We start from the raw sequence: 26,376 nt of genomic DNA on the forward strand, positions 1-26,376 counted from the left end.
GTGATTCTGGGGGTTGTGGCTTGGTTTGGGGTTTTTTTGGTCTTAATAGAACTTGTTCAGCACTGACAGAGCAGCGAGCAGAGACTCTTTGGGCACTTTGATTTCCCTTGATTGCTGATTTTTGTTTACTTCAACCTCTTGAAAAGCAAAGCACTTCTTATCTCTTCACAAGAGACGAAGCCATTCCTTCAGCTGCAGCCTACTTTAAGGGTGTTTTTCTGATGCCTGTGTTTTCCCCTGAGAAAACATGAAACACAATGCAAGGAGTTTAAGCAAAAAGCCAAAGTCCTTCAACTCCAAAGGCATCAAAGCTGAGCTACTTTCCTTTGAAAATAGTCTTGGGTGGGCTGTGATTATTCCTAGGCATTTATAATGCCACCCCTCACACAGGTTTTATCCTAGCTAATTTTGTCTCGCATTTCTTGATGTTTTTGTCTAATTTTTTAAAAATTTTTTTTTAAACTTCTGATGCTAAATAAGCTCAAATATGGTCCCAGGAGAAAATCCAGCTCTGGGAGGTGGTGCAGCTTGGGATCAGGCTGTGGGATCAGGCTGAGTCTGAAGTTTGATCCAGTGAGGGCATTAGTGAGAAAGGGATTGGAAAAGGGAACTTTTAGGGAGGTTTATGCTGTAGCTGGGGGATGCAGTGGGTTTTGTGGTTCCAAACACAGGGAGCTTGTGATAGCTAAAACAACGAGGGGTGCAAAACCAGCCACTTCAGGAAGTATCCAAGGCTTTACCACCCAGCCATCTGTGCCAAAACTAAGGGAAAACAGGCAAATGGGGAAAAGTTCTTACTGCTGGTGAGTGACACTGGTGCCAGATTTATTTAGAGCCTGGAGCTAATAGCTGTGCTGAAGGACACACAGCTGATTTGGGGGATGTATGAATACAACCCAGGTTCTAAAACTTCCCCAGACAGTTTTCAAGGTGGAAATGGTTAAGGGGTGCCCTGTACACATCAGCAGCTCAGTGGTGTGTGCTCAGGGCTCCAGAGCTGCTGTGCCACTTGGACAATTGCCAGGCCTGTAATGCTGCTCCGAGGGATCACTTGCCATGCAGAGTTTTTGCTTTTTCTGTTGGATCCAAACAGACTTGCTTGAATGTTGATTTGTTCCCAGCTGCCCGAGACCCGTTTCTGCAAGAAGCTGAGCCCTGTGCCTGCTGAAGGGGCTGTTCCCATCCCTGCTCCACCGGGCTGGGGCTGCAGCCACATGCCAGGGACGCTGAGTTGCTGCACTCGGGGAGCAATCTGTCATTGGGACATAAAACCTCAGGCCACAAAGGCATTTCCTTCTTTCAAAGTGTCCAGTGCTGTGGCCTTGGCTAGAAAAGGGACAGCGGCTTTTCTCTCTCACGGGTGGTGACAGCTGGAGAGGGCACATGGGAGTGTTTGGAAAGGAGAAAAAAGCCTCTTGGGTTTTTGGAGCTGGGCTATTTTGATGTGCCAGAACGTGCCAGGGGACAGCAGTGACACTGTGAGTGTGGCCAGGTCAGTGTGGGTGATCCAGCCCTCGTGGGCTCAAGGCTAAAGCCGCCAGGATTCCTGTGCCCTCAGCTCACTGCTCACAGTGTCTGGGCGCCCTGGTCCTTCAGGGGCAGGCTGGGGACCCCTCTGGTTCAGAGGGACCCTCAGAGCCCATTCCCATCCTTCTTTTGCCTTGTCGTGTTCAAGGTGGCGAAATAGCAGGCAGTGGCCTTGGCCCGCGTTCCGACAGGGCTGTTTGACATCCCCGTTGTAGCTCTTTTAAATGTTTGCTGTATCTTTGGATGGAAATACAGAGGTTTCTCAAGTTCGTGTGGCAGAAGGGAAGACAAGCAGGGGATGTCCTGGACTGCGCAGGGGCTGCAGGTGGGAAGTGGCTAAAATGTTGATGTAGGGGAGGTGGGAGAGGGCAGCAACGCAAAAGGCTTGATGAGAGGCAAAGGGTCCCTGCTGGCGAGGTTAATAATGCACGGTGTGTTTGGTGTTCTGTTGTCTGCCTCACCCCAGGGCTCTCAGCTCTCTGGGCAAAGTGCAGGGAGAGCACGCCAGGCTGTGGCAGTGGTACCACGGTGATGATTGGTGTGAGGGCACTGGAGCCGTGGGGAGGGAAGGGAGAAAAAATCCCCCCTCCCTGTGTCCACTTGTAGGTGTGTAAACCATTGGGAAGTCAAAAGGCCCAGGAAAATCTCTGCTGGTGTTTGACAAGGGGCCGGGATCCGCACTGAAGCTTCACTGCTTTGATTAGACCTAACCTAAATAGTTTCAAATTTATCTAAATCTTCCTCCTCCTGCTTAATTCTGTATTTTTGGATGCTTCAAGGAAAATGCAATTTTTTGGTGTCTGTTTTTACCCAAGGAAGGAAAAAAAAAATGGAAGACAGTTCAAAACTTGATTAAATATTTAAAGCACAGTTTTTATTTAGAAACTGGCACTTTATCAAGTTAAACAACCCATTAAGCTCATAATCATGCTCCATCTTTTGGGGCACAATGCCTTTTGCGTCTTTTGAAATGAGTATTTGTCTCATCACTCAGCACGCACAGAGGGGAAAATAATCTTCCACTGCATTGTCTCATTTTGCTGCTGACTGGAATCGTATTTTCAATATCTTTCTCATTGTTTATTTGCATTCTTTCTTTTTGACACACAACTTACGGAGGAAATTTGAAAACAAGTCACAGAATTGAGATCCCTGATAAGCTTCTGAAACTCCTTAAATATTCAGCTTGAATATTCTTTCATCAGTTGGTTTGAGTAATTGCTTTTTCACTGCTGGCAGAGGCAGTCATTGCAGTCAGTAAGTCAGGGTACACCTTTATTAGGAGTGCAGTTGCCATTTGTTAGCCTTGCTGTGTGCACTGGAACAATGATTGGAGCAGAATTCTTCTCCTTCCCAGTCTTACATCAAGGAAAGCTCTCCTGTTTTTGTTACCTCTAAAACTAAGAGAGGCAGGCTGCTGGTTTTTTGAATGGTGTGGGTTGTTTTTTTTTTTTTTTTTTGGAATTTTTTGGAATGCTATGAAGTGTGTCTGCTTCCTATGACAGGGCAGGCTTAGAAATGCATTGCATTCATGGACTGCAAGATGTGACAGCCTTTTAAAGCCCTGCATCCGTTGCCAAACGGAATCTTTTTCATGGAATGACTGCAAAAAGTGGGTTGTTTGCATTAAGAGACTCACAATGAATGTTTGCAGGTTAATCTTACAGCGTGTGAGCACAGCTGTAAAGGATGGTGACTGCAGCAGCAAAGCCAGCACTGCACTTTATGTGTTGGGAGTGATAAGGTTTTATCAGCAGAACAAGCAACTGAGCAAAATCTATTGTTGTTTGTGGTTGGAAGGCAGTTTGATATCCAAACACAAAGGACATGTAACCAGATCTCTGGGCCTCGTACTTGGAATTAGTGCCCCGCTTTTTCAAAGCTGTTTCCTGTTACTGCTGACAGTTCGTTCACCACGAGGACTCCAGGCATTTCCTGGCACCCAAGGTTGGATCCTGCCTATGTCCCAAACCCCTGAGAGCCACGTTTTCTCAGTGTGATCTTGTCAGAACACACAGTTTCTCTGTCAAACCTTCCTCACACCAAAGGTTTGACAGAGAAATTCTTTCCCAGGGGGTTGCACCAGCTGAGACTGACCTGCTGAGCTCTCCTGTGGCTTTACATGTGTCACGTATTTTTGGCTTTTTCTTGGGTTTCTCGTTCCTCTGTGGCAGTTCATGTGAGAAGCTTTCCCTGCCTGTCGGTGTGTGATAAGCACTTGTGCCGTCAAGATCAGCTCCAGGGTCAAAGCCTGTGAGGATTCTGTAACTGCTGGTGCTAATTAAGTTTCTTTATACCTATTAATGCCAAGTAAGGGAGAGCTTCCTGCTTTCCTCTCACGTTGCCATTGACTATCTCCAGGTTCTCCCGCTGGCTTTCCATGAACCTCCTTTTTCCTTGGGCAACCTAATAGTCATCCACAAATCTTTCCAGTGAGCAAGAAAGCATGCTTCAAAAAATACCCAGAAAAAGTCTCTTACACACAGAGTGAAGTTCGGTTTCTTTCCGAGCTAATTCCCAGTTCACTGAGTAGGAGGAATATTCACAGGTGTCACTGTAATGTGCTTGTTCTTGGAGAACTGAAATTATATTTCTTTCTCACAAAACGGGGACAGCATATGTAACCTTATGCTAAAATAATGCAGTGCATCAGGGAGCTATTCTTTCCTTGCAGAAATGAATATTGTTTATTAGATGAGGTATTTCTTCATCCCAAATTTTCACAGCACAGTTATTTCCTTGGTGAATATGAGTAATTCACACATATTCTGCTACGTTTCCTGTTTGATTCTGAGGGAAGCACTTGCAGCATCCAGCCTAGAGGGTCTGATCCCCAACGGGAGGCTGACATGACTTGAAATACCAAAGAACTGAGGGAAATACAAGAAATATGTAAATATTGCAGTTGTTATTGTCAAAACTCATAAGACTCCCTTAGATTGGAAATGATCATCGAGTCCAAACATTAACCCAGCACTGCCAAGGCCACCACGAAACCCTGTCCCCAAGCACAACATCCACACGTGTTCTAAACCCCTCCAGTGTTGGTGACCCTACCCCTGCCCTCAGCAGCCTCTTCCAGTGCTCTGCAACCTTTTCTGGGAAGAGTTTCTTCCTAATATCCAATCCAAGCCTTCCCTGACACAACCTGAGGCTGTTTCCTCTTGCTGTTTGTGAGGAGAGACTGACCCCCACCTTTTTACACCATGTTTTTGGGTAGCTGTGGAGAGCAGAAAGGGTCCCCCCAAGCCTCCTTTTTTTCTCCAGGATAAACACCTCCAGCTCCCTCTCCACAGCAAATCTTACGCTGTTGTAGGATGTTATTAAACACTGAAACGACAGGGGTGAGGTGAAGTGTTAGCAGCACATTTGCATGGGTGGGAAAACCAAACGAGCACTGTTAAAATCGTAGTGAAACCCCCAGTGATGCAGCAGATTGTAGTGGGATACAAACCAGGAGAAAGCTTAAACGTGGATGGATGTTTTATAACTCCATCATAGGATATTTTATAGCGCAGGACAAGCAGCAGCGAGTAAATATTTAGGGCTATAATTCTTGCACATTATTTAGTCATATCTTCAATGTTTACAATATACTTCTCTCCCAGAATCCAGCCTACAGGGAAGAATATTCTGCTTTTCTGGAAAGGGCTTGTCTAAGTCATAGCACAGGTTAGGATGTGCTCGTTTATCCTTTATGCAAAGACTGCAATGCTTGCCAGGAGGGGCAGGTGGGAAGGGGCTGTCTAGACCAGTCAGATACAACCCCAGTGATGACTGGGGGTTGTTAATAAATAAGTAGAGTCGTGGAATTTGTTCCCAATATTGAATATGTTGTGGATTGGGCGTTGAAGCAGATGTGTGTGCCCAAAAACAAGCCCAGCTATGAACAGAACTGTGTGCAGAGATGTGCTTGCAGCTGTGATTCAGGGAGGTGGGGAATGGTTTTGGTGCCTCTCACACACTCTTCCTTCCTGCTCTCCTCCTACTTGTGGTGGCCTTTCAAGTAGATTTACTCCCTAAATAAAAAATGCTGGACAGTAAGTGTAAATTGCAGTAATAAAGTAATTTACTCACTCCTGTGGTGTTTACTGCAGACCTTGGGTAAGAATAGATGTACATTTAGAAAGCCTGGCTGCTTCCTAAATAGTGAGAATGAGGGTTTCTATCGCATGCTAAATACTGCAAATTAGAGAATGCGTTGCTTATAAGCGCTCAACAGTTTCAGACTGGCCACGATTTGCCTCTTTATTTTCACTGGCACCAGCCAGGGTTGGAAAGCACACAGACGCTTTTCTTTCCATTTGACCTGTAAACTCAGATGTAGCCTGTTTTATCGTAGCAGATGAAACTACTTCTTTGTTGGAGGGACAACATGATCAGGTCTTCCTCAGCCAACAGCTGGCTGAAGGACCCACCAGGCTGCACCTGGATGTAGTGGAAGGCTAGATTGCTTCGGCAGCCCTGAAATGCCCTCCCAGCTTGAAAGGGAAACCCTGCAACCAGGGTACAAACCCAACTGTTTCCTAATCCTTGCTGTCCTGCAGAAAGGTGTCAAAAACCCTCATCGCTGCAGGGATGTGGCTGTGTTATAACCACCCTCTCTGCTTTTCATCTGTCTGTCACCAGCTGGCAGTTGTTGATGATTTATAGGATTAGATTTCAGACCTCATTAACCAACATAAGAGCATCCATGTGCTAATTTCATCCTGTCAAAAATTATTTGTAATAAACACGCTGGTAATTTCGCCCAGTGGGGTTTATTGACTAAAACAGCACTGAGGCAGTGCCCACACACTGATCTGGTGGGTCTGTCGTTAGTGAGCAGGCTGCTTAGTACAGCCCCATGTGCTCCTGGAACCCTGCTCAGCATTTGTCAGATGAGAGAGAGCCCAATTCAGCATTCCCTGCTGCTCTCAATGGAATGGTAACACTTGGAGCCCTTCCTTTCCCTGGTTATTTCAGCATCTTTAAAAGCATCCTCATAACACAGCCCTGTACAAGGGTATTTTCTTTTTATCTGAAAGCTCATGCCAGCATTCGTAGCTTAGGCAACAAAATGTTATTTATTTTAAGAGCCTGAGGTACCATCTGTTAGCAAAGCAGGGAAAATAGAAGTATCTGAAGGCACAGCTGGTCCCATGGCTCCTGGCTTTGGGTGCTGGGACCCAAATTTCCTTTCAGTAACGTTCCACACTTTCCCCAAATTATGGAGTGCTTGGAGGTGACACTCTCAACCTGCCTGATGTTCTTCATGCCACCCAAGTCCACATCAGGTGTGTGGTTTTTCTTCCTTTCAGGAAGCAAGGCAAGGTTATTAATCCCACAACCCTGCTAAGGGCGAATCACTGTTGCCAGGAAAATTCCATTAAAAGAGTGCTTGTCTTTTAGCCAGCTCTGGGGAGTCAAAAATCAGTGAGCAGAAACTCCAGAGAGGAGCAGGGCCACAGGACAGACCTTGTTCTGCTTCCCAGGGAGCCTGGATGCTGAAAGCATCCCTCCCAGCTTTTCCTGAAGAAAATCTGCCCTGAACCCTTAACTTGCAAACCAGGTAGCAGCAAAGTCCTGCAAAGGCAGGTGTGGATTTTATGTGAGCACCCTTGTTTTAGGGTAGCCAGGCCTGCTGTGGATTGCATTGGGAAGGAAGTTTTTGGAAGTGATTTCCAGGTTCCTTTTCCATTTTGCTCCCTGAGCAGCTCTAAAAGAGTTTTGTTTGGCACGTCGTAAAAGCTCTTGGGTGGTTTGGCAACCAGAGGAGCAACCTGTTGTCCTGCCCCAGTCGCCAGGTCTCCATTTGCAGCTCCCAGCCCGAGCTCCTGTGCTGGCTGGGTGCATCTCCTGACACTCACTGAAGCTGTCACGTTGCCAGAAAACTGTTTCAGCAGCTGCAGTCTGACTCCGACTGCTCTTAAAATCCCATTTACAGGATTTCCTCTCTGCTTTTGCAGGGAGGCAGTCCTAAGCAGTGTGCTTAGCTGTTTGACAGGCTCTCCTGACAGCTTCAGCAGTGAAACACAGGCAGGAAAAGGGCAGCATGGCCCGTGATCCTAAAATATTCTTGTTCCTCTGTGCTTGCCATTGATTCCACTGCTCAGTTTCCCAGCAAGACTAAGTCTAAATAATTTATAGGAAGGGATCTTTGCTGATGAAAATCACGCACAACTGTTCTGCAGGAACAGGCTTACTTTTGCACTTTGTTGTTGAAGATTTGAGGCATTTCTGACCTTTTATGGACTTGACTAATGACTCACCTCCAGTTACTCCCGAGCCTGGAAACTTGCCTCTCTGCAGCTCAAAGGGTGTCTGAAAGATCAACCTCTTGATCTGAGGGGCTGAGTTCAAGATGTCCCAGGAGTGCCCCTGGACATCTCCTGCTGTGCTACCAAACATCCCATTGCTTTGCTTTCCCTTGCCAGAAGATTTTTTTTTTTTTTTCCCCTGGCAGAGGGTTGGGAAAGGTCCAAAAATCCAGTTGGCTGTGGCACAGTCAGTAAAAGAGCACACCTCATAAAGGACACCGGGTTTTAAGATGCTTTCAGGTAACTTGAGAGCAATGTAAGGTTTATGTAGCAGTTAATATCAATGTGGTACAGGGTCCTTGGAGGTTTACTGGTCTCTATATTCTTGAAGTTATGGTTCTTCCTACTGAGTTGAAAGCTCTGAGTATAATGTCCTGAGACTAAACTCCGATGTTTTTTGGAAGTGTGTTTATGTAAATGCCAGAGAGAGGAACAGAGATTAAAACTGCCGAGATAATGCCTGAAGCAAGAGCAAACAGACGGATTTCATGGTTAGGGCGCTGAAGAAGTGCAAAGTGGCCATCTGCCAAAGGTTCCTGTGAGCTCTCAAACAGCACTGTGAGGTAAAACAATATTGTAATTTAACCAGAGGGTGAGTAATGCTGCCTCTGGCAGCTGCACAGGGGCTGGAAGTGTTTGCACAGCCTACACCTATGGATCTTCTCAGGATCCTGTTGGCAGCGCTCCTGTGGAAAGGTCAGGTCCTGGTACCTGGGCAGGGACCCAGCTGTTGGCTCCTGGGGCTTCAAGGATCAATGTTCTGGTGTTGAGAGAGATTCCTCACCTGAGCAACACCCAACAGGAGCCCCTGGAACAATCCCAAGCACCCTTTGATTGGAATGTATGATTTGTGCTTTTTTAAAAAGCCAACATGTTAAATTACTGCAAGGGCTGAATGAAATGGAGCTTCTTCATTTGATTAACAGCTGTAAATTAGTTTTGGAACAGGCTTGAATCTTGTGGCTGCATGGGACTAAACTCTTGATTCCTTTGCTGGTGTGTAGCACTTGGCACCAAGGCACTTTGTGCTGAGCTTGCTTGCATCACACGCTTTTCATCTCCATTTTATATGGCAAATCCCCTCCCTGCCCCTCCCCTCCCTACCTGGGAAATTGCATCTTTGAGTTTAGATAAAGGCTGTAACTCCTGTGTTTCCAAAAGGCCCCTCCTGAAACTCTGCTCTAAGACATCCCAGAGCACAGCCATGGCTCAAGGCCAACTTCACACGATTGTAACTCGGAGTGATTAAAATTCATGGTGGCTAATCTGTCGGAAAGCATATGTTAGAGCAGCATGCAGGTGATCAAGTGCATTATCTGATAACTGTTGGGAACTCTGCTCTGTGATCTACAGCCTGATTCCGAGTGCAAGGTGTTTAGCCCGTGGCAGCTTACGAGACTAGGAAGAAATAATAAAACCCAGTGTGGACTTGGGAGGAAAAGATAAAAGTTATTGAAAAGCAGCTGATGAAATGGTTGAGGTGTTACAGCACCAGCAATCAAGAGCCTTGCTAAATCATTGGGCTGCACGACCTTGGCTGGGAGCAGATACGGAATGAGGGTGTCCAGCTCAGACTAACAAAAACGCAGGCAAATGAGGAGGTAAAATAGCAGCCTTTTAAAACTGAGCCTGTACAAGGGATTTCCAAGGCAATTTTTTTTTTTTTTCAGAATTTAATTAAAGTGCTTTGAAATTTCTGGGAAGTGAGAAATTGCTTGGCAGGATTGTTGGATTTTGGCACTGTGCAGGCTGAAGAGTGAGCCCTCACCGGTGGCCAGGGAGTGGAAATGTGCTTGGCTGGCTCTCATTTTGGAAAGCCTGAGGATTGCCCTCAGCAATGTAGGCATCCCAGGCATGGAGGGATAGCAGGAGACAGGGATCAGCAGCCAGGCATAGACAGGCTTGGCTTTGGGTGCCGAAGAAAATTCCTCTTTCTCACCCTGCCCAGATGTAAGGTTACTTCCACTCCTTTCAAAAATGTTCTGGAGAGGGTGTTAGTAATCCAAGCTGGTCTGTGGGGAAGTATCAAACGGTTTATGCCCTTCTCCCCCAGCCTGCCATGGTGCTATTTATGCTCCCATTTCTGCAGCACTGTGTGAGGGGTTGGACTTGGTACTTCCCCAACCACCCGCAGTGAGGACAGGGCACGGGGATCTTCCCATCCCTCCTGTCCCATCCCTCCTGTCCCCTGTTTGCTGTGTTGTGGTCCCTGGAGCAGGTGTTTTCTAGGTCAAGCTGCAGTTTATCCAGAGATTCGTTCACCTAATGCAGTGCCAGCCTCAGGATGAGGTGCTCATTCCTCACCTTCAGGCAAAGAATGCAGCAGACTTTTGCCATTGCTGCTCACTGTGTGTCACTGAGGAGTGCAGGGGTAGCTTTGCTTTAGAAAGAGGAAATGTGCTGGTGGATTAGGAGCAGTGCCAGGCTCCCAAAAGGACTTGTCCCTTCTTTTTAATAAGGTGGTTTTCTTTGTAACCTCCCCATCGTTCCTAATAAGCTCTCGTGCTGTCAAAGCTGCACTTGGCTTTCTTTCTCGTTTTCCATCTGTTTATGGAAAGGGCTTATGAGAGATGAATGGGTAAGAGGAGATTCTGTGGAGGATGGCTGTCCTGTGCAATCAGGCAGGGTTCCCATCTGGCTTTCTCTGAGTTTTTTGTTGGTTTGTCCAAAATAATGTTTCTGAAATGGGGAATAGACCCTGGACAGGTATGGTCCAGCTTCCTTTCCAAAGGGGGCTTGGGGTGGAGGCCAGGAGGGTTGTCAGGGTGAAAACTGAGGTAGCAAACAAGGTTTATCCCATAAATTTAATTTTCTCTCCCTTCTTGTGTCTGCTGGGATTGTACCTGTACTGCTATGTAGGACCATGGTGGTGCTGCCTCGGTGTGATCACATCACTCAATCTTTTTTTATAGCAAGCTTTCTTCAAAAGGCTTAAGTGTGATATCAAAACAATTCATCTTTAAATTTGGTCTGAATGCTTGATCACGCTAAACTGGAGACTCTTGTTCAAAGCTGTCCCAAACAGTCCTGTGAAAGGCAGAAATTGCCCAGCAGGTGGAGAACTCAATATCCAGCACAAACAGAACAGGCAATTTGGGATACAACCATCATAAAGTCACCCCAGGACAGGCATCAAGCCCCACTCTCCTCTCTCCCTCCCTGCACATCACCTACGTTTTCTCTACATCCCCTTGAGGCCAGGGGGGAAAAGCCCCCCCAGTGTCCGGGCTGGAGACTGCCCAGCCATGGGTAACTCAGGCGTTGAAGTGGAAATAATGCCACCTCCAACCACAAACTGCCCTTGAAATTTTAATAGGGTTGTTACACCGAGATGAGACGTGCTTTCTAGTTTTTAATGTGTTTATTAAGTTGGCATATATGATTCATTACGTCCTTAATTATTAATTTTCTTGCTCATAAGTGTCTGGGTTTTTTGTAAATGATGAGATAGGGAAGCGCAATGCTATAGCAGGGGGACCTTAAGTGAAATGAAGGGGTTGGCTTTTTAATTCAATTTATATTTATGAGAAACTAATAGAAGATAATTTTATATTATCAAAGTAATATAACTAATCCAAGATGATTTAAAGGATGATGATCAGATAGGTCTGTGAACTGATGTGAGCAGAAACTGAACAGCTGCAGGATTTAGGTCCTAATTTTGCAGAACACTTTAAAACTCGCTTTTGTTGGTGAGGAGGTTGTTCTGCATTAAGTCCTAAGTTTGAAGAATGTTACCAAGCATTGCTCAAGGCTACCCAATATTCTGTTTTCTGTGAAGTAGGATTTGATCTAGGGCAAAATTGAGCACAAGATAGATTCGAGCACAATTTTTGCTTGGATTCATTCTCCTGAAGCTTCATCTGCTGAGCGTTTGCAGATGATGTATGTCAAGAATGGGGTGAGCCAGGCTGGATTAAATTGCTTTAATTCAAGTTCATAATTTCTGGTGGGTTTTTTACGCCACTGTGGGTGGAAAGAAAGCTCAAGTAGTGGATCTAGTTGTAACAGCAGCGAGTGTCATTCAGCCAAGGAAAAGAATGAGTATTATACCACTTCAGTCAGTTACAAGCACAGGGTCCAATCAACATTTTTGTTAATACAGCTGGGAGGTTCTGAGCCTGCTTGTAGGTGTACAGTAGTTACTTGTGCACTTTCAGAGTTCCTTACTCAGTGCTGCGTCTGACTGTGAAGTGTCATAATGAAGTAATTCTGAATTAACAAGTCCTTGCAAGTAAACAAAATAAATCCATCTGAATCCCTTGCATTAGATGTTCCTTGAATTCACAGCAATTTAATTTTTTTTTTGGTACAGTGTGTGCTGTAAGAGGACAGCAACGCTTTTATTCTGTGATTCCAGTTCAAGGAGGGGGGGAAAAGCAACAGGTTTTGAATCCCTGTTTCAAACTGCTTCCTGACAAATAAGTTTTTCCTGGTAGAAATAAAGGACTTGTCAGAATTCACTTCTCTCAAATGTCAAGGTCAGCTAAATGTTTGTAAATTAGCTCATGCCAAGAGAAATTAATGAACCGGCAAAAGACAGATACAGAGGTTTGGCTCTGTGAACATGTTGGTTAATCATCTGAGACTCCACTAAATATCCTTTTGATTACTTTCTTGACTTTGTTTCTTCATACAATTTGAATAAATCTTAGTCACACCTCAGTTTGCTAGGAGACACATCTCCACTGAGCTCCTCTTGGAAGCTTTTTCAGTTTTATATTAAACAAATATAAAGTTCTGTAACCCGTATGTGGAATAATGACAGCAGTTATTCTGCAGACATTTTAGATATATCAATAGAGGTGTAACATAAAACAGGATGTAGAGGTTAAAGGGGTTTTTTTAAGGAGTTATCTATTGAGGGGAGTGGGTAGCTCTGGTGGACTTTGCAAATGCCATGGGGTGATAATTTCCCAAAGATTAATACCCCAGATGCTGTCTCAGCTACCCACATTCTGGAGAAAAGAGGAATAAGGCTTCAGTTGCAGGCATCCATGGAAACTTCATCATCTCAGAGCTCTGAGGGTCCCAACAGACCCAGAGCAGGCAGAGAACAGGCAGACTCCCTGCCACACACCGACAGGAACAACTGAGGGCTCTTTCCTCAGCTAGCTCAGTCTTTCAGACTTACTTTTACTTCTGTGTCATCACCTTGATGTCTTTTCTTGGGCTGTCTTTTTTCATTGCCTCTCACTGGAGAGGCAACAGCAGATTTGTAGAGGCTGTACAACTTTTGCCTGAGGTTTTCCTGATGACAGCTTCACGACTGGGCTGTTTCCTCTCCTGGTTTATTGCGCTGCGTTCCTCTCAATTTCCATCTGCACGCCGAAAACTCACGGGCACTGAGTCATGAAAATGCAGATTTCTTTGCCTCTTCCAATTCCAGCTTCATTCTTTCGTGAGAGGGGAATTGAGGTTTTAAGTCAATAGTTTGACTACTTCTGATGTGAATTGACGGTAGAGCAAGCAGCTTAACACAGCATTTCAGCTCCTTCCCTTCTGCTGAGAGCTCAAGAACATCCTTCAAAGGGAACATGCCCCAGGCATGGGCTGCTCTGCTGGCACCCCAAGAGATGAGCTGATGCCTTTTGCTGTTGTGCCAGGAGGGGAAAGAGTCTGGCTGAGGATCACAGAGGTGTGAGAATAGCAAATGGATCAGTGCAAACCACGAGGAACCTCTTCCCACAGCCTCAGGAGGGGGACAAGGGGACGTGGTCAGCACCTGGCCTGAGGGAGAGGCTCCCCTGCACAGCTCTCAGAAAAGACAGCTCAAGAATGCAAGAGGAACTTTTCCCTCTCCCCAGCCCTTGGATCACAGACCTGGCCAGGGCTTCCCCAGGTGAGGAGACCAAATCCCTCCAGGGGACTGGTGGCCACAGAGGGACAGCTCCTCCCAGGGAGCCCCGGTGCCTGCTTGGACTTCCAGCTCTGCTCCTTCCTCAAATCACCATTCCCACTGACCTCAGAGTGCCGGCCCATTCAAAGACAAAAGGAGTGAGTTAAATAAACACCGGGCCTGACCTCCCAGAGGAGGGCAGATAATTGAGCGCTAATTGGAGCAACATTTTAAAAGCCATTATGGATTTTATTTGACGTTCAGTAACTGCTCAAACGCATGGCTCTAGGGCAAGAGGGTGATGCTCATCCTTACCGGATCGGCAAGGAGCTCTCTGTGGGCAGTTGTGTTTGGGCACTTTCTGGTTGTGTTTCTGAGAGCTAGAGGAGGTGCAGGTTCAGTGATAGCCTGGTTTTGCAACACAGGCATTTTTTTTTAATCAGGGCTAGAGAGCTTATGTGAACACGATGATCACACGATTGTTTCACTCAACACCAAAGCAACTGGTAAAACCAAAGCAGGTAACTGGAGCCCATAATAAAACGAAGGCATTTACAGTAGGTACTACTAGAGGAGCAAGTGGATCTCATTTCTAATCACAGAATGATTTATAAGTTAAAGTTGGAAAAGATCTTTAAATTCGTCAAGTCCAACCATCAACCCAGCACCACCACGGTGTTCATCACTAAACCACGTCCTAAAGTGCTAAATCCAAATGTTTTTTGAACGCTTCCAAGGGATGGTTACATTAAGGTCCCTCAACCCCACGTGGCACTGGAGTTATGGTCTCTCCAGAGTCCTTATATCTTAGATAAGGTCAGTGGGCAAATCCCAGAAAAAAAAATCCCAAAACTACACGCTGTTGCATTCACTTGATCTGTCCTCTCTTGGTGTTCCCCACAGGACATTCCTGCATTGCCTCACGGTTCAAAGAAAGCCGATTATTTAACAGAGAAGTAAAAAACATATCCCCAGTTTAACTAATTACATTTTAAGGCAACTGAAAGAAAGCAGAAAAATTTGCTGTATAGCAACAACAACAAAAAAACTGAGCTAAGAGATGCCAAAAAAACCCCAAAGAAAAATAATGCAAGGTACAGTTTTATTTATCTGTCTAAGGTTAGTAAGGAAATACTGATGTCACTGATGTTCTGACTACAAAACATGGTGCAGTGTGTGAAGGGTCAGTGAGCTGCTGGCCACCAGCAGTGCCTGGAGTCACCCCTCTGCTCCATGGGCTGCCCCTGCCTGCAGAGCTCACCAGAGGGATGGGCTCACCTTTTGGCCTCTTCAGCTCCACAACTTGGAAGCAGATACTTTTTTAGGAATATAAAGCTTCCAGGCTTTCAAATGTTTTCAGAGCCCAGACCAGTGTTGTGCCTGTGAGTCAGAGAAATATTTCTTCCTCCTCTGAAATCCTGGATTGGTTTTTTGTCTCGGGTCTTATGTCAGAGATTAGCACTGGTTAATTATGTGGGTTTTCAATAGTTCTCCCTCTAGCTGCACGTCCACCAGTGAACTGCCTAGTTCATCTCTGCAGTAACCCACGTTCCAACTCTGCAATGTTACATTGAACCATAAAAAGAGAGCACAGGAATGACAACAACAACAACAACAACAACAAGGTGACTACATCCTTAGGAGCTGTTCCAAGGCCCTGCAGGCTCTGGGGGTTTTCACACCCACCCTGCCTGTGAGAATGGGGGCTCTCCTTGGCCCTTTCTCTCTGTAGGGAGAGGCACAAGGCCTTTAAAGGCTTCCTGGTTATCTGCCTTTTTGGTTTTGTGTTCATCTGGAGTGAATTCAGCTGCAAAGAGATGGATGGACCACGGTGTTCTTGTAGTTTAATTTGAGATTGTCACCCAGAGGTACTGGGGTAATTATCTTTCTAAATCCGTGTGTTTTGACAATGTAGAAAACAATCCGGAGTCAAACAGGGGTCACTGACTTGTTTTATTCTTGTTCAAGAATGACAGATTATTGCACCGACAGTGTGCCAAGGTTGATGGTAAGCACAGAAATGTGTCATCGGTCTGTCCTGCCTGGAATGAGGATTTCACCCTTGTGCGCTCTGGGTTCAGTTTGTTGAAATACAGCAAGCAGCATGAAAAGGCAAATAGGAGCTCTGCATGGGCTGTGCACTAGTTTTGCAAAGAGACAGAGGTGGAAACCAAAATGCAGGTGAGAGAATCGCTGAGCATGTGAAGGGGCTCGTTGCTTTGCTGCAGGGTGGCAGGTGACAGGGAAAGTGAGAGAACAAGGGGGCCTGAACAGGGCTAGGGATTGATTCGTGTCGAAAGCGTGTTTGCAAAGGCTAATCTCTGAACGCAATTGGCATGATCAAATCCAGCTCTCAATTCATGTACAGTCAGGCTACTGCCTGGTATATCCTGCCCATCTCACTTAACACCCAAGAGCTAGCAGCAGTTTGTGCCAGGAATATGGGATGACTCATTTGAGCTGTTTTGTTTGAAGAAATCAGGTCCCTCATTGCACTGGTTATTCTGACGCCTTTCTCACTGAGAAGAACAAAGTATGCCCAGAAGATGTGGAAGAGGTTGGTTTTTTGGGTTTTTTTTCAGTATGCAAATGATGTCCTTCACTAAATTTATTCTTTGTCTTATTCTTTGAGGTGAAGGGTGCCCTCCATGCTCTGACAAAAGGCACACACACACCAGGCAAGAAGTTGCTCTTAGGCTGGCTATTCTTGTCTAATTTATCATCATGGGACAGCAGGGGTAGCAGCAGAACCAGCCAGAGCAAGCTGCCCAGTGCCAGTCCTGCTTGTGTTTTGAATATCTCCAAGAACAGACAATCCACAACTTCTCTGGGAAACCTCCTTCTCGTGTTTCACTACCCTCACAGTAAAAAAATTAACAAAAAGCTTTTCCTTTTTTGCCTGTATATCATTTTTTTTCCTGTCACCGTGCTCAGAAGAGCCCGTGGAGCAGAGTTCTTTGCTGTCATTCCATCAGGTGTAAGATCCCCAGAGAGAGGCATCTCAAGCCTGGATGTATTCTTATCTTTTCCCAAATACATGGTTCAGCTGCCAAACTTGTGAAAACACAGACTGTTATATCCATCTTTTCCCGTCTCATCCCCCAACACCACATTTTTATTGGTCTGTTCTTGCCAGCTGTTGCTCTATTTGCTGTCATCCTCTTTTGGAGAACTGGATGTTTTCCCTGGATGCCTGTCAGCCTCTTCTGCCCTTCACATTACCCTCTTTCCCCTGGCATGCTGGCTCCCAGCCTGAAGGGTGGTAGTGGTTTGGTGGCCTGCCTCAAGTTAAATTACCCACAAGGTGGCCAGACCTTGGGCCCAGAATCGAGGGGGTTTTTTTACCCTGAGGAGAAAAAAAGGAGATAAACTTGATTTTTTCCCTAGTACATATGTTCATTAAGGCAGCAGCTGTAGAGCTGCCAAGAGGAACTCAGGAGAAAAGTGAAATATGTGGGTTTGAGGTTTTTTTCTGTTTTCTAATAGAAGAAGGCATTATCCATCTAGCACAGTGAATTGCTAAGCTTCTAGATCATAAACAAAATAAATAAGTTTAAATAATAAAATGATCCTTTTAGGCCAGGCACAGGGTTGGCATTGCAGCCCTGCTTCTCCTGAGAGCTCAGCGTGTGCCCCGGAGCCTGCACTCCCAGAGCTCCATCACTCCAACCAGCACTCAGAGTAGGAATTGGCCCTCAAAAAGAGTCATGGAAAACAGGGCTGGAGCTGGCAGGCTCAGCCAAGCAGGATGTGCTCCTTCCAGGCTGAATCCTGTGAGGAGATGGGGCAGGGTGGGTTGGGAACCAGCCGGAGATATCCAGTTTCCAAGTGTGTTCCCCCTTAGGTCTCAAACGAGCAGAGTGCTGTTCACAGTTCCACGACCTCCACACCTCCTTCCCCTGCAGGGCTCAGAGAGAGAAAGCAAGCAGAGGTTCAGGACTTCACAATCTTATTCCTTTAGAGCTGCAGAATCTCTATTTAGACAAGGAACTTAGAGGCAGAACCTGAAAATACACTGGTTTTAGCCTTTCAGATCTGAATATTTTCTTTTCTCTCACAAACAAACATTCTCTTTTACATGTAAACACCAATATTTTCTTCAATAAACTTCCAGCAGAGGTCTGAAACAGCCAAGTCTCTCCAGAAAGTCACATTATTTTAATAATTGCTGCTTCAGACAGGAATTTAGGAAATGAAATTGTCTGTGAGTAAAGCGCCCCTTCTTCTCACAGTGAAAGAAACAGTACTTCAGAGATTAGGACTCTCAAAATTTGATCTTTTTTTTTTTATTATTGTTGTACTTATGCTGCATTCATATCTCTACTGGAAATAACAATTCTGTGTTTAAGGGGTTGGCAGACTGTATTTGTATCGAGAGAAATGTTGATGTTGAAAGCTGTGTAGGGAAAGTAGGAAATGGAGCTCTAAACCACAGGATAACTGGCAGAGTTTTGATAAGTGTTGTGGGGTGGGAATAGTCTAAAAATTCTTACCTCGTTTGGGAAGTAAAATATCCAGAAAGGTTCTAATTTCAACGGAATCCACTTTTTGATTGGCACATCCATCAAAGCCACCCACTATTACCTGACTGAAGCCACATGCTCAGAATCATGGAATCACTTAGGTCAGAAAAGACCTTTAAAACTGTTGAGTCCAACCGCTTATCCAGCACTGCCAAGCCCACCACTAACCCACATCCCCAAGTGCCTCATCTACACGTCTTTTAAATCCCTCCAGGGATGGAGACACCACCACTGCCCTGAGCAGCCTGTCCCAATGCTCTACCACCCTTTTGGTGAAGAAATTCTTCCTAAAATCCAATCCAAACCTCCCATGGCACAACCAGAGGCCGTTTCCTCTTGTCTCATTGCTTGTTACTTGGGAGAAGAAGCCAACCATCACCTGACTACAACCTCCTTTCACGTAGTTGTGTAGAGAAATCAGGTCCCTCTGAGCTCCCCTCTCCCTTAGCTGCTCCTCATCAGGTCTGTGTCCCAGACCCTTCAATTGCAGCTTCCTGAAGTCACCACAGGGGTTTTGTTGTAGCCCCCTTCCTGCCAGAGGCTTTTGGCTGTAAGGTCCTCCATCCTCTCTGATACGTGGGATGTGTGCACCACTTACATTATGTTGAATGAAGCCCTTCCCTATCCCAGCAGCTGCTCTGAATTTCCCTGTTTTGGGGATTTCGTAATTATTTGAAGCATCTCTGTGTAATCCTATACCAGCAAGCACACTGATCTGTTTTTTTGCTTATTAACTTAATATATCCTGCAGATGGGTGTTTTTATTTCGTTGCAAGTCAGGCTGGAACTGCCAAGCTTCTCCTTCCCTGTTTGTGGCTGTTACAACCAAGAAGAAATAAATTTTGCTCTCTCTAACAGCTATGACCTTTTCAATCTAAAGTGCTTGTACTGAATTCCATTTGAGTTAGCAATTTTTCCTCCAGCACCCAGGAAAAAAACCCCTCTGCCCTACAAATAACTTTCACAAATTCAAAAACTCATTGCTAATCAGGCTGGAGAAATGTCTGGCATTTGGTGAGACTCGTTAAGCTGGTGGCTCTCAACACTTCTGTTAAAGGGCACCAGGGAAGTGATGCCTTGGGAAGGCTGACCTGGAACAGAGACTGGGCAGAGCTGGAGAATAAAGTAGAGATTTATTGAAAGGCCTTTAGGGTACACCTTGGGCAGGACAAAAGCCTGACCAAGGTTACACCCAAGGTGGAGTAAAAATGGCCACAAAATGGACAAACGGTCACAAGGTCTCACTTTTTTATAAGTTTTGGTCCATTTGCATATTGGGGTTCAATTATCCAATTACATCTTCGGGTTGTGAGGTCCCATCCTTCTTGTTTTCTCTCTTCAGTCCACTGTTGTTTGTGCTGTGGGCTGAAAGCTGTCCTTGGTCTCCAGCAGGAAAAGGATTTGTTTTGTCTCCCCGCTCTGTGAAGAGAGCTCACTAGCACTTAATCTGAGGCTCAGAACTACATCCCTAGGCAGCACAGAATCTGAAAATAAGAAAGCTAAAGCTTAAGGCATCAGAAGGAGGTGAGATGGTATTTGCAATCAGCCTCTGCTGCTGCTGGAACTCCTGGGGCAGGGAGGTGTTTGATCACTAGAGCTTGAGCAGCACTTAATTTGCTGCTATTGATCTCCCACCAGAGGCAACAGACACTGTGATCCAACACCAGGCTGTTGGACCAAGGTAAAAGGTGCCCACCTCTAATTTCCTTTGCTAAAAACATGGCTGAGCTCGTTGTGGTGGAGAAACCCGCCCCACAGCAGTTGGGAAGAAGGCAAAGGAGAATCCCTTGGTTTTCAGGGTGAGTGGGGGGTGAGATGGAATGAGAAGTGGCTGAAGGGCAGATCCCAGGGGTCACAGTCAGTGGGACAGGATCCCACTGGGGGTCTGTCACTAGCGGCGTCCCCCAAGGTTCAGTACTGTGCCTGGTGTTGTTTAACTTGTCCATCGATGGATAACCATTGGAGGAAGGGTTGATGGCTGACAACACCAAGCTGTGAGGAGTGGCCCATACCCCAGAGGGCTGTGCAGCCCTTCAGAGGGACCTTAACAGGCTGGAGAGATGGGCAGAGAGCTGCCCAAAGTTCAGCCAAGGGAAATGCAGGTCCTGCACCTGGGGAGGGATAACCCCACCCACCAGGACAGGTTGGGGCTGACCTGCAGAGCTTGACTTGTACCAGGATAACTGGAAAGTGGGCTGCAGGGCAAGAGGAAGTTGAACCAGTGTTTGGCTGGAGGGAAGTTGGCCTGAGAGGGGGAGATGAAGCCATCAGAGGCACCCCCTCTGTCCTACTCTGGCTGAGATACTTCATGTTTGTTTTTATAGCCTTGCAGAGGAAGAAAAGACTAGTTATTGAGAGAAACGTGCCATATGCTGTTGCATATGGCTGAAACATCTGCATATGTACCCAGGGATCTGATATATGTGATGAGCTTCTGTTAAAAATCCAACAGTGAAGGAATTATCTTTCGGAAATTCTTTTTATTCATTTTTTTAAACGATCTCTAAGGCTTTTTGAAGGAGGTCAGCCTCCTGGCTTGGTCTTCATGGGATTTCATGGAACCTGCAGGGTCCAGTGAACATAGACGGTATTTACAGTTGTTTAAGAGTTACCAACACTCCTGCCATCCCCAGGGATGTCTGAAGGCTGAGTGAGTTGTCCCAAACTCTTCCATTAACCACTGCTACCAAGCAAGCAGCAGAGGAGTGAAGTAGATTCAGACTAAAACCATTCAAACAACCTAAACAGATGTTTTTGCACATTCCATCATTCTTTTTTGCCTCGGCTGACTCCTATGACTCAAGAAAGTAGTAGAACAGAAAGAAATCAGAATATACTGTGTTTCCAATGGCGCCATTGTTAAGGTAAAGGATGTAATACAGCTACAAAAATAAGATGGACAACAAAATCTGACAAGGAGATTGGAGGCATTTCCAGGCTCCTGAAATGCTCCACTTGTAGCAGAGCCCAGAGGGAAGCAGTGAGTGAAATCTCCTCATAATGGGCATAGTAACTTCATAATTCAGTATTAAAATGGCCTATTTCAATATTGAATCAACACTTAAAGAAAAATCAATGAAAAATAGATTGTAAAACCATCTCATTTGTGGATGGTCTTGGGTGACAACTACTGAAAAATGAAAGAAAAGAGGCCAGACTGAAGCCCTGTGCTTCAAAATAACACAAAGTAAGAAATAATATTTCATCAGTTCATTCAGTATTGCTTGCAACCTGCTCTTTTGTGCCAGGGATATGAGAACATAAGATTCCTACAGAAGGTTTCTTGGATGGCAAAAATTCCTAGACACTGCTTGAATTATGTGCCAATAGCTCAGCATTTGTGGAAGGTGTCATCTAATTAAACCAGAATTTTTAAGTACCAGACAGCATGAAGACCAGTAATAAGAGAGCAAAATCCATCTGTATTACAGATGGGATATGCAGCTCTAATAGTATGGCTTTAGGCAATGTTTAATTGAGTAGTTAAATTATCTTTTCCAGACGGGAAAATAAATTACTGCTCATCTCTCCAATTTATTTTAGCTTCTCCACATTCTGTTTCCTGCGGGAGTGGTGAGAAAGTGTGGGACATCCCCAAATATTCCCGGAATGATTTATTCACCCCATGTACCATAATTTCCCCTTCAAGGAGAATGTCTTATATGCATGTGGAAGTTGGGGTGCGTGTCACTGGCTGTATTCTGCTCTTTTCTTGCAAAGAATATCTGCTAATCACTGTGGTGCTAATCACAGTTGTGTGGTACGTACATTGTGTGTGCGGTTTTAAGCATATTCTTTCTAAAAAAGCAAGAGAGAGGATTACTGGTTCACTACCCTTCAGTCAAATCAGGAGTGTGTATCTCAGTGGAGCCATGCAATTTGCCTAAGAAGCTTTTCCAGGTTTTGGGACAGCCTGAAAATCTTCACATTGACTCATAGCATGGTGTAGAATGGGATTATTTGTGTCAAAAAACCTGAGGACTGTTACTCCTTGGGTTGCCTGAACTCAACCAAATGAACGGACAGCAATGCATGATGCTCTGTGTGGTACATGGGAGCAGAACTGAAAATGTTGGACAATTTCAGTTGATTAAATATTGGATCCGTGTGATTCCATCTCCCAGAACATTTTCCGTGGTCAAATGCCTGCACACAAGCATGGCCATGCTAGAGCATGCTAGCCTGTGTGCTTTGTGCTGGCTGCAGGAACACAAGCGGTGTTTCATCCGGGGCGGAAATTTCTGCCCCAAAGTCACTCCTTGGAAAGTCTCGAGCAGATCTGACGTGGCTGGTTGGGTTGGTACCTGACTGCTGGGCTGTGTTGTGTGACTGATGTTTTTGATCAAGTGCTCTGAGCCTAAAAACAAATTTCTCACACCTTGCAGAGCTGCAGCCAAATCCCCCATGATGTCTGAATATTTGTGAATGTAGCAGCAGGCCTCTGTGCATGGCAGACAGCTGGGCTCAGTCGGCCCCTTTCCAAAGAAAACCATGACTTGCTTTCCAGTTGGTCACATCCCAGCCATGGGTCTTGGCTGTGGGCTGGATGAGATAACCATGTTCCCCTTGTGTGGCCTGAAATTCTGCTGAAATTCTGGGGGACAGAGTAGGGAGAAATATGTTTAAAAGCACTGAGGCAGGAAAGGCTCTGTAGTAGTGCATGAGAATCTTGTTGCTATTGGAGTATTATTGCCTCTGAGAATAACTGTTGGGACTAGAGGAAATCACTTTTAAAATTAGAGGTGGTCTATTTTTCCCCTTGGTGAAAGTTTTTTCTAACAAAGTTAATAAAAGATTGTTTTAATGAATATGGATGCTTATTGCTCCATGGGTTTTAGAAGATGCCCTCAGGGGAAAATGCTGACTGGAAGAGCAGAGGGTGCGAAATTGATACCTCAAATATTTCTCTCCAGACATGTTGAGTTCAGAGTGCTTCCAGGCTGGAGAGGTGCAGCATGGTCAGCGTGAGCCCTGAAAACTCCTTTGCTTGGTGTGAGTTGTCACAATTTAATTTTTAAAATGAAGGTGCACAGATGCTTTTTAAGATGCCTGGAACACGAATTTAACACACAGAGTTTGTGAAAGGACTTTAGTAGCCCACTGCTTTTCAATAAGTCTGTCTCTCTTAGACCAGTCCAAGTTTAGGGCTTTCAAGCAAATAGTGTGGCAGGATCAGTGCTGTGAGGGGTGGCTACATCATAAGGACGAAAGGCTTGTTCTACACTCAGCACTACCTAGAGCAGTAAATACATATTTTACTGCATGTCTCTGCACACCCATAAACAATGTTCCACATTGCAGTGCTCGGGGGGATCAGAGCACTGCATGAGAGACAGGAACTTACCCAGGCATGGAGCATGTGCGGCTCTCCAAGGGGACAATGCCTGACAGGAAAATACCTGGAGCAAGTGGCTGAGGCTCCTGCAACACCACCTCCATCTCTCCACAGTCAGGCTGCTCACAGCTGCATTTTCCCCGCTGCTGCTGTAATTTTTTCCACATGGAGCATCACCAGTTGTCTCTGAGAACCTGCGTCTGCCTTCTGCATGTTGTGCCTGGTACCAGGACAAACTGCACAGTGCTGGGCTGCTGTTTGCTGCCTGGTCACCCAATCCATCCACCTCCCATTGCCTGGGGATTTGACCCGCCTCTAAGCCAATTATCTCCTGATTTTGGGTGATGACTTGGAGTTTTTCAGGGCCAAAACCTCACCTAAACAGAAAAGGCAGTGTGACTTTAGAGCAGATGCACACCCAGGGCGTTGCTTCTCTATGTTTGCTCCTCAGTGTCCCCAGTTTCGTTCTTGCACCCTAACTTTAGCTCTTCTTCTCATTGTGCTGTCTCACATCCCAGGTGAGAACAGGAGTGATGCTTCTGTTCACAACCCTGACTTTTTTAGTGACACTTCAAAGAAATCAGTGTGGTGACACAAGTGATTTTTATGGAGTTGTAAGACTGTATTTTATGCTCTGAAGAAATACTTACTTCACATAAAAGCTTTGACATTTTTATAGAAATGGCTATAACTGTGTTATTCTATACGAGGAAGAATTTATTAAGCCTAGATCTGGATCTCCTTTTATGTTATGCAAATGACTAATAACAACCCTTCTTCATTACCAGCTCAGTGCCCAGGCCAGGGTTATTAAATCCCCCCCTTCCTTACCTTCAGTCTACATCTATCAGGCTGCCACATTAGGCTGCAACACATCATCAGAATTCATAAAACCAGCCCAGGCTTGTACGGGGACATGAGGCTGCAAAATTAAAACCCCTGTTGGAGAACAAGATGGGAGTTTTTTGCCTGTTGTGAGAGGAGCAAGTCGAGGTATTTTGGGGCATGGTGTATCGAGTGAGGCATGACAACACCTTGTTTACTTGTGATTATAAAAAATTTCACAATCACCATACAGTGGGGGGAAAAAGTAAGGGTTCATTTCCCTCACTGCTCTGTTTAGATTCCACCTGCTGCTTTTTGTATTTTCAGGAGCAGTTTCCACTGCGTTCCAACCAGATGTGCAATCATCCCCTACAACTCCTTGCTCTGCTCTCATCCTGGAGCTAGCTACAATGGGCTGGGGTGCCTGTGACTCCCAGCAGGGCTGAGAAGATGTTGCTGCATTCTGGATGATGTTTAGACGTTCTCACTTGTAAGAGGAATCTTATTTCTCCGAAAAATCTTTGTGTGTGTTGGAGATTCGTTTGGGGGTTGTGTGAAACGCTGGAAGTTTGAAAGCAGTAAGGACTTTTTATTATGTAAAGTCAACAGACTAAGAGAGTGGCCATCCCAGACTCGTTTGTTGCTGGATAGCTGGGGGCAGTCCCCTGGGAGGCAGAGGTGAATTAAACTTTAAAGGTGTATCCCAGGACTAAAGCCCATTTCTCCTCAGTCTGGGATGAGCACACAACCACTGAAACAGGGTAAATGAGCTGAGGACAATAGCTGCTTCTCTGGCTTCTGTATGCTCTGAAAATATCAGCTGAATCCAATCCTGTAGGTGAGAAAAGTAAAGGAAAACCTTGTTTTGTGGATGCGGATGGCACTTTGTGTGGGCTAAACACCAACTGTTCAGCATCTTTTGTGGATGGATCTAGCCCAACTGATCAGAAGTGGCATGTGCAGAGTGAAAAAAATACATCTCTGAGGGAGTTCCTGGCCATCATTTTGTGGACAAAAGGGAGAAGGAAAAGGCATTCCTGTGAGTTTCATTTTCTAAGCAGGGGAAAGTTATCAGTGTTCTTCCCAGAGCAGTTCCAGGAACTGTAATTATGCTCTTGTGTATCAAAGGAAAAGGGTGTTTACACCTGACCTAGTGTCTGGGTAGATGAGATATTCTGTCTTGGGAAATTGTCACCTTCAGGCTGGCTGCTCTCACACAGCTAATGCAGAGCACAATTTTTCCCCTGCAGTGTAGTTGTAGCAACCTGTCAGTGTTCACCCAAGGCAACAGCAGTTTTCTCTCTTTTCATAGCCAGACTCTGGCCTGACAAAAAATGCTAATGTCGATTCTTCAGAGCTCAGTCTGTGATTTCTGCTATATAGCATTAACTTCATTTTAAAAAAAAAGGAAAGTATTTGTATCCCAGAAAAACACATAATAAAAGTCATAATTTAGGTACAGGGTAACCACCCGTAGTGAAGTCTGGATTGGTGTGAGCATCACCAGCTCCTGCTCTTTCTGAACTCATGCCCGGCCTTTTGTTGCATCCAGGTCCGCTGCAGAAAGGGCTGTGATGTGCACCAGTGGTCCCAGTGCAAGAACAATCCCAGTGGGAGGACAGCTGTGTGCTGGGGACTCTGCTGCTGCTGGGTCCTCACAGGTGCTGCCGTGGTTTGAGCCTCTGTTCAGGTATCTCACAGCTCACTGATGAGCAGAGCAAGTAAGGACTGCAAAGCTGCAGTCTGGAAATGAGAAATAGATGCTCGGTTATAAAATATTATGCAATTAAACTAACAGCCCCTCTTAACAGCTAGAAATAAACTTCTTTGATGAGGGCTCAGCTATGATACCTTCTATACTGAAACAATTTCAGAAAAGCTTCTGGAAAAGGCTTAAAACACGGGATTTAACGAAACAGAGTTAAATAAACCTCCAGACCCAGCCATCCTTGCAGGGCTGTGGGATGGGCTGAGCTTTCTGGGGACTCAGCACAGCGATGCTGAGCACGGGAGCCCCAAGGCAGAGGT

General features: G+C 45.5%; 1 long non-coding RNA gene across 1 annotated transcript in view; it reads left to right on the forward strand.

The window, feature by feature from the left end:
- Window positions 1-26,102, forward strand: part of LOC136300152 (uncharacterized) — a 58,993-nt gene extending 32,891 nt beyond the window's left edge. Inside the window, exons 2-3 of the long non-coding RNA XR_010723635.1 lie at window positions 24,676-24,838; window positions 25,901-26,102. This is a non-coding gene — a long non-coding RNA (uncharacterized lncRNA). The remainder of the gene's footprint in view (window positions 1-24,675; window positions 24,839-25,900) is intronic.
- Window positions 26,103-26,376: the final 274 nt, after the last annotated feature.

This window comes from Chamaea fasciata, unplaced genomic scaffold (assembly GCF_029207755.1).
Source record: "Chamaea fasciata isolate MVZ Bird 193981 ecotype frontalis unplaced genomic scaffold, bChaFas1.0.hap1 SCAF_22, whole genome shotgun sequence".
In the NCBI taxonomy this organism is placed as follows: Eukaryota; Metazoa; Chordata; class Aves; order Passeriformes; family Sylviidae; genus Chamaea; species Chamaea fasciata.